The following is an 11,714-nucleotide window of genomic DNA, read 5'->3' as shown; positions in this document are numbered from 1 at the left end:
AAAGTCTGAATTAAAATATTATTGGTGCTTTTCTGGTAGCTCAGCTGATAGAGAATCCACCTGCAATGCAGGAGACCTGGGTTTGATCCCTGGGTTGGGAAGATCCCCTGGAGGAAGGCATGGCAACCCACTCCAGTATTCTTGCCTGGAGAATCCCCATGGAAAGAGGAGCCTGGTGGGCTATAGTCCACGGGGTCACAAGGAGTGGAATATGACTGAGTGACCAAGCACATAATGTTATTGGTACCTTGGGCCTATTGTGGAAGGCTGTAACATCATCAGAGCTGGGCCTACAAAGAATATTTCTGTCCTACCAACAGATGCTCACACTCCCACCACACAAGTGCTGTACCTCTTCCTGAGTGACTTTCAATCACCTTTCATGCTGGCTTCAGGAAGGCCTCCTCCGGCCCTTGCATACTGGACTGGGCACCCTGTCCTCATCCTTTCTGATCACTCATTACCACCTGTTCAAATTACAGCTCCTTTTCTTCTTTGCACAATGTTTCCAGAAGGTAGATGCTTATCTCATCATTCTGAGCATCCCCAGGACGAAGAATATGTTGGATGCAGGATACATTCATTACAGGAATGAATTGATGGGTAAGTCTAGGGGTGCTTCAGAGCAAACCAAGATTCTGTGGCCTACATTTGCACAGAATTAAGGTGTCTGCCTGACTTTCAGTGCCTAAAAATTATTAATGAAAAGGAATGCAATAGGGAACAAGTTGACCCTAAGGGGATTTTGAGAAAGCCTCTGAGGTTATAACAAGATGAGGGAGAGGCAGAAATGTATCTTGGTATTTTCAGGGAAATGGAGAAAGGAAGGCATCAGTGAATCTGGCCAGCTTTCCAGGAGGCTCCTCAGAGCGGCACCCTCAGCCCTGCTGTCAATCACTGAGCAGGGCTCTATGGAGACCTATGTCTGTAGCCATCATTTAGAAGATCAATGTCTTCAACTTTCCCCTTTCTCTGAGATATCAGACAGCCAACAAGTCGGTAATTCACAAGGATCAACGTTGGCTCCATCCAACTTTCAGCTCTTTGAAAAGTTTGCCTTAAGAATTGAGACATCACTTTTTTCTTCCCAAAGCATGTGTATCTTTTCAGGATTCAAAGATGCCTGAAAAAAATGTCCTCATTTTCCTTGACAGACGACATGCTGTGTTCTCTGGGTTGCTGATCGGCAAATCGGAACAGACGGTTTTTCCTTTTTATCCCTCCTCGTTACCCCAATGTGCCTTTTCGGTCTCTCTCCAAATGAAGCCCTCAGTGAGACATCGCAAGATGAAAGGGATGGTGGTCAAGCTCACCATCCGTGAGCCCATCAAGGATTTAACATTTTGATTGATAACTCTGCTGTGTCAGGGGCACGTGTATTTAAAAGCCTTCTGAAATTTGGAATGAATATATCTGAAAGATGCACTGATTTCCCCCCTACAAGGAAAGAAAGAGCAGGGTTGGGTGCTGCTTTCTGACATTCCTGAAGGTAAATCCTGGGTCTATTTTTCTGACCCTTCAGTGTGCAAGTGGCAGGTTTGGTGATAGAGAAAGAGGGTTTTGAAGCTCCAATTCTCCTTTCCTTTTAAATGCAATAACACCCTTTCCTTTATCCAAAACTCAAATGAGTGCTTCCCTGAAGGGGAATTGGTAGACATGGGGAGGTTATTGGCAATTTCTGACCCTGGAAGCCCCTAATGGTAGATGACACTAGAGCTGAAGACTTCCAAGAACAAATCTGGGCAGGGCCAGTGACCTCCGATGGACAGAACTTACAGAGATTTGATGAATCTTACCTCTTTAGCGTTGCTCCACTGGGAGGTACTGCCTGAATTCTCAGCAACTTCCTTCTAAGGAGCTTTCCTGTTTGCAAACCATCACCAGGTGGCTTTTGACTATCGTAGGGTCTCCACCAGGCTAGGGGAAGTATATATCCTTGGATACCCACTGTGGGCTGCAAGCCTGGGAGCCTGTGGGAACCTGAGAAGATACTTTACCATCTTAAGGAAGCAGACGATCTGAAGTCAGACAGGCTCCTGGGAAACTGCCCATCAACTGCATGATGCTAAAGGAGTCCTTTGGACTAGATAAACTTCAGTTTCTCCTCATTTGTAAAATATTTGCAAACCTGTATAGAATGGTTAGGATGGTTAAAGGAGAAAAAGAGTGCTATTGCAGCTCCTGACAAATAGTTAGAACCCATCAGATGCTACCTCTACCAGGATCCTCATAGTCACGGTCATTGTCATCTGTTCACTGAAAAATGGGGTAACATTTCCCCTGTGTGGCATGGCTGTCTGTGTGAATGGGCTAGAACTGTCTAATTCTGTGATGATTTCCCCTTGTTCCTTATTATTTCCTTTGACACCCTGAATGTCCCCTGCAAGAAAACTCAGAACCAAGTTTTAATGTTTTTCTACTTCTTCTTACAGGAGAACCCAAGCATAGTTTACCTTGCTATCAATCGACTGCTGTTTGGACCATCTCCACCCCACACCAGCTTGCTTTCTGTTCTGAACGTAACTTTATTTTCTTCCACTGAAAGATGCAGCAAAACCCCTCTTTGTGCAGGGACCATTAACACTGCCCATTCTTAAATTAGCTCAGCAAAAAAAAAAAAAAAAGAAGTGCATTTTATAGTCAGGCCAGCAGTAATTGGACACTGTGACTATGAGTGGCCCTTGTGGTGTTTGGACACGGGCCAAATGTACCTTCTGTCTGTGTCTGATGCAGGCAGACAATAGCAGCATTATTTACTGCCCTGGCTCTGTGCAACTCCAAAGGCCAGCTGCAGGAACAAAAGAATCGCTCACACTTTGCCCAGCCCTAGACTCTGCTGCAGCCTCTATCTGTTTCGTAAATAATTCACCCCTCTATCCCAAATGTGGGATCATCTATTCTGGGCTTCGTTCCTTTTGCAGTGACCAAGGCTGCAAGGAAAAGACTCATTGCTCCTCTGAATCCTTGGAGGGGATCAGAGTGGAGGGAGGAACGGACAATTCTTTGTGTCCACATCTTGGGGGTGCAGAGTCACCGTGACAGAACAGCTATGGCAGCAGAGCCTGTGTCTGGGAAAATGTTGGCAAGCGCTAGCCTCCCCCTGGAAAATCATGCTTCCCAGGCATGTCGTTCTGAGTTCTGTCCACGGTGCTTTATAAAGGAGCTTGACACTTGCCCAGGGAATACTCACAAATTGCCACGCTCTTAGGGGTATAGCACTTGTGTTACAGGCAACCGGGGCTTTAGGTGGGCTGAACAAAGGGTTTTGAAGTTAATTTGGTTTCAGCTCTCACCTAGAATCTGGACAAAAGGACCCCCGCTTGATGGGATTGCTCATTTGCAATCCCCACTAAAAGTGTTCACCAGGACACAGCCTTATCGGTCACCTGACGTGCAGCCTGTGCCTGGGGATGGGGAGTCCACTGTCCTCACCAAGATCTGGGCCTGGGAAGCCAACAGTCCAGCCTGACCCACACCTCCATCTCCCAAGCAGGGCAGCCTCCAGATTTCCAAATCTGTCCTCAACAATGGCTCTTTATCACCTCCCCCCACCTTGAACAGTGTTTTCTGAACTGTTCCTGGGATCATCAGCTCCTGGCCTTGTGCCCAGACTTCGGAGCCAAGGCTCCCAGGGGGATCTCAGGATCTGCTTCCTGCTATGGCTTTCCTGGATGGAGGGAGCACCCCTCTCCGGGTGCAGGGTCAGCCCCCCTCTCTCACTGCAGCACCTGTTTCCAGCTGCTCGGGTGACACCTGGACTGATGAAACCCAGACCAGGGAAGCTGCCCAGTCATAGTTAAGCAGAAACCCTCATCTGACACATTCTAGAAATTCCACCAAGATCAGCCCCAGGTCAGTTACCACCACAGACTCAACTGTCATGCAGGGGATTCTTCATGGCTTCTAAAATGCTTATGAAAAGTTCATAAACTTTTTACTTCCCTCTTCTCATTTGCTTTTCGCACTTCATGAGGCAGGCTAGGAAGGCATTATCATCCACATTTTAGAGGTCAGGGTATGTGGGCTCTCAAAGACATTCAGTTAGAAGGGAGTGAAACCAAGTCTAGGGTTTCAGCTCTCCAAGTCCCTGGATCTTTTAATATACCAGAGTCAGAGAAAGGGTGGAAGGAAGGCAGGGAGGGGATTAGAAACATGGTCACCACGATGCTCAAAGGGCCTGAGTCTATCCTCAGCCTGTATCAGTCTAAGCCTTTGAGCTTTCCTTGTGTGGACAATACTCTCTACAAAGAAGACTCTTCCCCATCACCCTGGACCTTTTATGATGGCGGAGCTGTATATTCTCACTCGCCATGTATCTCCTGGGTCAAGCACAGCTCTCACCATAGACCAGATGTTGAGTGAATAAATGGACGCCTGGCTGGATGGATAAAAGAAAATCCTGGGTGGATGGATGAAGGGGTGGATGGACTCACAAGCGAGTGGCGGAGGTGTGGCCTCCGCCTGCATGTCCTGCAGGCTGACGTGCTCATTCTTGATTGTGTAAGACCCTGGAATAATCCTATCTGTCCTTTGCTCTGTGTTCTCTTTCTGTCTCTCTGGTCACATATGCTCTTCTTAGGTGCTCCTTGACTCTTGGGCCCTGGGGCGTGCTCCCATTCTTATTGCAAATGGAGATGTCCTTTCCTCATCCTCACTACTACATTTGTGCCATCTTGGAATGAGACCACTGGGTACTGGGATGTGTTCCTGAAGACAACTCTGCCTCCTTCTCCTTTTGGGGTGTCTCCTCTGAGTTGGGGGCACATGAGCCAGGGTCCAGGAATCTCTCAGGGTCCAGAGGTCCAGAGGCTCTCCTTCCTGAGCTTCAACTTGATTTGTCATTTTCCACACAGAGCCCCACTTCCGTTCTCTCTGTGAACAAAAAACTCAGACTCCCAGACTCTTCTTCGATAGTCTCAGAACCGGCCTAGACCTCAGGAACACCATTTTTTCCTTTGTTTTTCTAAGAGAACCAGAGCTCAGAGAAGTAGGTGGTTTTGCCCAAGGTCCCGTGGCCCTTCAGTGACAGGCATGGACCTGAAGTCGCAGTGTCTGCCCACAGTTTCTGAGCCCCTCTGGCCATTCTGTTCCCCTGTCACACCATTTGCCATTTTTTTTTTTTTTTTTCTTCAGAGTTTGGCCTAAAGGAATTTTGACATTTCGAGCACGGGGATGAGGGCCTTGGAATGTCACTGCGCCTATTCTGAGAGAAAGCCAATTTCCCCTTAGCTTGGTTCTTGCAAATAGCAAAGTTAATTAATCCCCTGTAAATAAACATTTGCGAACTGCAGCTCAATACAATACTGACCAGGAATGCTTCCAAATGTGCATAAGATGAGATGATAAAGGGCCCGGGGCTGGTCATATGACTGTGTCATCTCCAAGTTGGGCTGGAGAATGTATTGATGTGATGGGAAAATCATTGGTTTGGGGGCTCATGAAGGTACAGGTCTGGATCCCTGCTCTGCCACTGACTTGCTGAGACCTTTAGCAAGTCATGAACACTCTGGACCTATGTGCCCATGTGTAGAATGCAGTGAGGTTGCTGCTGAGGGCATCAGATGCCTGGTATGAGGCGGGTTCCCTGAAAAACATTCTATCAATTGTTCCCTCTGCCCTCCTCTTTCCCATCACCTTCTCTGCTTTCCAGTGTAGCTGGTACCTTTAAATGCTGCTGATCTCCAGGGACTCCTGGGCTTTTAGAAACCTCTTTGGTTAATGAAGGTGTTGGGCAGGATTGAGCCAGACCATTTCCAGTTCCTTCTCATTTTTGATGGACTTACACAGGCCACTGATTTGCATCATCCACCTCCCCCTTTAATGAGCTCCTGTGCTCACAGTTAATGAACTAATTACTTCTGGGCAAAATCAGCATTAAGTTGCAAACCTGGTTTCTGCTGCATCCACCAGGCTGGTATTCTTTTGTCAAGTCAAAGAGAGGGTAGCAATGAGGAGGTTCCATCAGATTCTGATTACAAATCATCAGAGATATCCAAATCATCTGGGGAAATTTGAATAAAAATATCTCACTCAATGAGAATGACATCAAACATGACAGGTATGTTTCTGGATCTTTCTTAAGATCCAGGATGAAGCTGAGCTGCCAGCTCTGACCTCCAGGTCTCATTGCTTTCCCGGTCAGATATACAGCTCTTCTCGAAGGCTATAGATTTTCCCCCCAAAATGACTCGATTAATGGCAATAAAATGGAGGTGTGCCAAATGGCCTGCTTTAAATTCAGATGATGGTGAACAGACCATCTCTGAGCGTTCTGAAGGGAGCTTTATACACAAGGCACATCTTAATTGGAAGGAAAACTTTTCACACTCTGAAACAGTTCAGCCGTTTGCCTAGGGGACACCCTTAAGTGCTCTAGCACAAGGTCACTTGCCATAAAGGACTGCATTTCATTCCTTCAGGACTCATTTGCTGAGAATCCAGAATGCAGATTTCAGAGTTGGTTGCCCTGGATTTGAACCCCAGCCTTGCCCCCATTAGACAGGTATGTGCTATGTGCCAGTGGAGAAGTCACTCAGCCTCTTGGGGTCTTAGTTTCCTCACTGATGATACATGGAAATTGATTAGGGCCTAATTGCATTGAAATCATTGTGCGAGGATCTTTATGGCAAGGGGATATATTTAATTATTCAACAAATACTTACTTCAGCCATGGGACAGACCATTGGTTCTCAAACCTCTGTCTGGCTCCTGGTATTTCTCAGCTTCCCTTTGCAAGTGGGAGTGTGTGTCTCCAGTGGGGCAGAGCCTTGGCCGGCCTTGGTCCCCAGGTCACCGTGTGGAGCCAAGCCGTATTAGTTTCCTAGGGCTGCTACCATAACAAAGGACCACAGGCAGGGTGGCTTAAAATAACAGAAATATATTGTCTTAGAGTTACAGAGGTGAGAAATCTGAAATCAAGGTTGAAATATGGAAAAGCAACAGGGCCATGCTCTTCTGGGACTCTTGGGAGAGTCCTGCCTTGTCCCTTCCTAGCTTCTTGTGATGGCCATCAGTCCTTGGCTTGCAGCTGCATCGCTCTCTGTCTCTTTTATCACATGGTCCTCTCCTCTTTTTAAATGGACATGCAAGTGTATTGGATTATTGGATTAGGGCCCACCCCAATGACTTAATCCTAAATTGATTACATCCCCAAAGTCTTCATTTCCAAATAACGGCACATTCACAGGTATTGGGAGTAGGACTTCCTCACATCTTTTGGGGAGTCACAATTGGATCCATACCATGCACCAATTTGTGTTGAGCAGACATACAGTGTGAGTGAGATAGTAATCTTTGTCATGTTAAGTCAGTGAGATATGGGGTTTCATTTTGCCTATCCTGACTAACACAAGTAGTTGATTGATGCCAGCACCATACCAAGGGCTGGAGATAAAATATTTAACAAGGTAGAAATAGTCCAATTAGTGCCTGGCAAAGAGAAAGTGCTCAATACAAGATAACTATTAAAATTATGACTTTAGGATGTGAAAAATTTTAGTTATCCAATCAAAATCACAATGAAATATCACTTCACACCCATTTGAACTAATGTCAAAAAAAAAAAAAAAGATAACAAGCATTGGTGAGCCTGTGGAGAAAAGGGAACACTTGTACACTGGCAAAAATGTAAATTGGTGCAGCCACTATATTTACATATTGGAGGTTCCTCAAAAAATTAAAAATAGAGATACTGTATGATCCAGCAATTCTGCTTCTGGGTGTTTATTTGAAGAAGATGAGAACACTAACTTAAACAGATATATGTAACCCTGTATTCAATGCTGCAATAGATAACAGGCAAGATATGGAAGCAATCAAAGTGTTCATTGATGGATAAATGGATAAAGAAAACATTATATATAGGAATACTATATATGCATAATGTATGAATATTATTCAGCCATAAGAAAGGAGTAAATCTTGACATTTCTGACAATATACATGGACATTTGAGAACATTATGCTAAGTGAAATAGTGAGGGTTGCTCAGTCGTGTCTGACTCTTTGCAATCCCATGGACTATACAGTCGATGGAATTCTCCAGACCAGAATACTGGAGTGGGTAGCCTTTCCCTTCTCCAGGGGATCTTCCCAACCCAGGGATTGAACTCAGGTCTCCCGCATTGCTGGTGGATTCTTTACCAGCTGAGCCACAGGGAAGCCCAAGTGAAATAAGTCAGAGACAAATACTTACACTTGTAAAAAAATCAAAGTCATAGATAAAACAAATGGGTGGTTGTCAGAGGTTGGGGGCTCGGGAAAATGAGTATAAAAAGCAAAAACTTCCACTTATAAATAAGTTCTGGAGATGTAGTGCACAGTATCGTGACAATAGTTAATGGTACTATATTATATATTTTTAAGTTGCTATGAGATTAAGTCTTAAAGGTTCCCAACAAGAAAAACAATTCTAACTATCTGAGGCAATGGATGTTAACTAAACCTATTATGGTAATCATTTCACAATATGTGCATATATCAAATCATTGTGTCATTCACCTAAAACCAATAAAATCAAGACGAGATCTCTTGTTGACTGGGCTTCCCAGGTGGCTCAGTGGTGAAGAATCCATTTGCAATGCAGAGGAAGCAGGTTTGATCCCTAGTTTTGGAAAGGCCCCCTGGAGAAGGAAATAGCAACCCATTCCAGTATTCTTGCCTGGAAAATCCCTTCGACTGAGGAGACTTGCAGGCTCCAGTCCATAAGATCACAAAGAGCTGACAGGACTGAGCACGCACACACACCCTTGTTGACTTGCCTTGGCCAAAGCAAGTCACATGTCCAAGCTCAAAATCAAGGGGTGGGGATACAGGAAAAGATCAAAAGTTAAAGATAACTATTCAATCTACTATACTCATTATATGGATGAGGACATTGAGGGTAAAAGAGATGAAATAACTTGCTTGATATGAAAAAGCTGATGAAAGATAGAGCCTGGATTAAGTTTAAGGTATCTCTAACTCTGCTCCCTACCCAGGTCAGTCTTCTCCCTCAGGCAAAATTAACATTTGGTAACATCTGCTGAAGTTGAAATTCCAATAGTTTGGCCACCTGATACAAAGAACTGACTCCTCGGAAAAGACCCTGATGCTGGGAAAGATTAAAGGCAGGAGGAGAAAGGGGATGACAGAGGATGAGATGGTTGGATGGCATCACCGACTCAACGGACATGAGTTTGAGTAAACTCCGGGAGTTGGCGATGGACAGGGAAGCCTGGCAAGCTGCAGCCTATGGAGTCCCAAAGAGTTGGACACAACTGAGCAACTGAACTGAACTGGGGACATTTCTAGTTGTCCCAATACAGGATGGGGACATTATACCAGCCTCTGATTGGTCGAGGGTGCTGCTGAACTCCTATAACGAGCAAGTTAGTTCCCAACAAAGAATCACTCAACTTCAAATATCAAGAGTGCCAAGAATGGGAAACCCTGCTCCAAACCTTGTCCTCTTTTCTGTTCTACCTAACCACCTTCCTGAAGTAGAAAGATCTGATTGGATATGTCCCAAGCTCAGAGAATCATCCTGTACCAGATATGAAACTGATGCTCCCATTTGGCTCTTAACATATTTATTTTACCACTCTGTGTGTCCAATCACTTGTTCATCTGACAGGCTTTTTTTTTTTTAAGTCACTTTTATGCACAAGGTTCTTACCTTTCCACTGAGACTGTGAGGTTTCCTGGCACTTGGCTCTCTTTTCCTGTGTCTTTCCGTGTACACTACTGTGCCTGCAGTTGAATCCCGTCCTTGACGGTTTAATTAACCCTGTGCTGGGCACACAGGAAGCTCTACTCTATGCCATGATCGTAATCTCGCTGTAGAAGCTGTAGCAGTGACTTGCTTTTTTCCCAGCCCCGCCACACACACTCACCATTCCCCAACATTGTGTCCTGTAACCCATTTCTTTTCTGCAATATTTAATTATCTTTCATATATAAAACACTCCTTACTGAATAAAATATTCAGACAACTCATTTGACGGGAGAAGCAAACAGTAATATGTAGCATTTCATTTGTTTTTTCATTAAATCGGGCATGACCATTGTTGGCGCCTGGGAGTTTACGATCGCGGGTCTGACACTCTGACATTACTCATCTATTCATAGTCAGTTTGAGCGCTAAGGAAGTGCCTCATTTTCTCTCTATTTACATTAGTCAAATAAATTCATCTTTTATTTCACTGAGCTGAATGCCTCCATCTGTGGGGCTGCTTATGAGCCCCATGATTTTATTTTTTATTTATTTCATTACTGATTTTTTTTTTTCCTCTGCTGCTGCCTTCTCATTAAAATGTCTTTTAGCTTTTAGACAAGCAGGCAGAAAAGGATTAATTAAAGTCTCTCTGATTCTCTGATATTGCAGAATGGAGAAATATCAGGTTCAACCTAACTCATTATAAACTAAAATGAGTGATAGGTCGAGCCATATAAGGACCTGAATTGCGTAAATTCATTCAAAGTTAAAAACTCAATGACTTAAACCATACCTATAGACTGCTCACCTGGTCCCCATCTGGGATGCTGAGATGATTAGAAGCCAGCGTATAGGGTGCAGGCTGGTGGCAGAATCTAAATTCTAGGATGGTTGTGTTTGGACTGTATCATGCTCTTTAGGTGGAATAAACCTTGTTGCAAATTATCATGTTCATAGATAGCCCATAGTACTTTGTTTCTATTTATTTAATCAGCCTTCTACTAGTGTATAAAGCACCTAGTTCATTAAGTATGTGCTGTAAACCACCCTGATCAAACCTAGTCTTTAGACAGAATCTTTTTTTTTTAATTCTCTCAACCATATGGGGAATACATGTAACTCCATGGCTGATTCATGTCAATGTATGACAAAACCCACTGCAATGTTGTGAAGTAATTAGCCTCCAACTAATAAAAATAATTGAAAAAAAAATTCTCTCAACCACGCTGAGAATTTAAAGAGTCTTTTTGTTTTGATTTTAAATTTGGGATAGAATTAGATACAGTAAAATGCATAAACCTTAAGTATGAAGTTTTGTAAGTTTTGACAAATTGGCACGCCTGTGTAACTCATAATACTACCAAGTTATTAAACATTTCCCTCACCTTAGAAAGTTCCTTTATGTACCTTCCCAGGTAAATTCTGCTAAGACCTTCCATCCCAGAAACTGTCATTCACATTTTTCATCTTTGTTGAGGTATAATTGGCAAAAAGTTCTCTGTATTTAAGGAGCACAATGTGACATTTTGATAAATAGTCATATATTGATACATGTATACATTGTGAAATAATTACTATAAATAAATGAATTAACATAATCATCACCTCATACAGTCACCTGTGTGTGTCTGTGTTTGTGCGTGTGTGTGTGGTAAGAACACTTGAGATCCACCCTCTAAGCCAGTTTCAATAATGCCATATCATAGCAGTAATTGCAGTTGCCATGCTGTATATCAGAGTTTCAGAACTTATTCATCCTGCATAACAGAAGCTTTGCACCCTTTAACCAACATCTCCCCATTTCCACCTCACTTGGCCCCTGGCATCCACTCTTCTCCTCTCTGCTTTTAGGGGTTTGACTGTTTCAGATTCTACATATAAGTGAGGTCATGCAGTATTTGTCTTTCTGTGTCCGGCTTGTCTTCTTTAGTATAATGTCCCTTAGGTTCATTCATATTTTTGCAAATGTCAGGATTCCTTTCTTCTTTATGGCCTAGTAATACGCCTGTGTGTGTGTATG

The sequence above is a fragment of the Dama dama genome, chromosome 13, assembly GCF_033118175.1.
Source record: "Dama dama isolate Ldn47 chromosome 13, ASM3311817v1, whole genome shotgun sequence".
Classification (NCBI taxonomy): Eukaryota; Metazoa; Chordata; class Mammalia; order Artiodactyla; family Cervidae; genus Dama; species Dama dama.
Note: the sequence above shows the minus strand (reverse complement) of the source record.